The following is a 1,277-nucleotide window of genomic DNA, read 5'->3' on the forward strand; positions in this document are numbered from 1 at the left end:
AGGAGACATGGAGCTCTTTACTGTCTACATGTCAGAATGATATAGAAGTTCACAAGATATGTATAGACAGAGATTCAAAGTGCACAATGAGAGCATTTGCAAGTATAGAACAGTGAGCTGATATATGTCAAACTGCTCAAGTGATGGTGTGAAAGACATATTAATACCTTCCTTATGGACTGAGTTATGTTTGTAGCGATAATGGGAGTTCACCTTTCTGCAGGTCTGAGCTTGATCCGAAACACACAAACCCATTAAGATCAGAGCTAATGGACGCAGCAACAATGTCCAGCCAATCTTCCAGTCTTTGCTGACATTGGCCTGTCTAACATCGCTTAATAATACACCTGTGCACTGTGCAAAGGAGGTGAGCAGCGATGGTGATGGGTGAGATCAAAGCCCAGACCATTCTCTCTACTGCCATCCAGGTGTGTACGCCTTAGGATTTAGTCCTTGTTTGTAGAAGTAAAGATGGCAGGGCCCGAAGAGCACACTTTCTTGCTCAGGGCTCCCAAGTTCCCCTCAGATCTCCATAATCCGCTTGGATTATGTTTGACAGGACAGGGATCCTCCTGCTGGTCTTCACCTCTGTTTGTTCCCTGAGTAAAGCCCACAAAGGGTGGCTACAGCAAAAACCCTAACCCCAGACCCGAACCAAGCACCAACCTGCCTCTGTCCATAAGACGTTTGAGGACATGGGACCTAACTGGTTAATTAAGAACCTTCACATTGTACCATCGAGAATGCATTATTCCAGTTTTTTTAAATTCCACTTTCAGATCTCTTAGAGAAACAGAACATGTGAATTTCATCATTTTGAGCATCTTCAAGCACTTGCCACCTTGTTTTCTATATAGCCTGAGCCTAATGTTTCATATTAAATGGTGTACAGCATGTGTACACACTGTATCTATTAGTATACAGTACAACAACTCAATCTGCAACACAAAGTAACTGATATGTGATTTGTGTTTTTACATGATGAATACTTTATGTTTAGTTTACATATAAATATTAAGGTCAAACTTGATCCAAAGATCATGTTTCTGTAAACATGTCTGGGGCCCTCGTATAATTGATAACTCACTGACCCATTTGCTACTTATTCTCACGTGTTGCGTATTATAGGCAAGACACGAGGGTTGTAACCGAAGGAGGACCAAAATGATTTTGATTTATTAGCCTGAGGTAACCAGGGGAAGCCACTCACAAACACATACACAACCTATTATGCATTCTCACTCTCTCCTTCACAGTCTCTCTCTCTCACACACACA

This window comes from Morone saxatilis, unplaced genomic scaffold (genome assembly GCF_004916995.1).
Source record: "Morone saxatilis isolate NCDOM2014 unplaced genomic scaffold, NCSU_SB_2.0 Contig3, whole genome shotgun sequence".
Taxonomy (NCBI): domain Eukaryota; kingdom Metazoa; phylum Chordata; class Actinopteri; family Moronidae; genus Morone; species Morone saxatilis.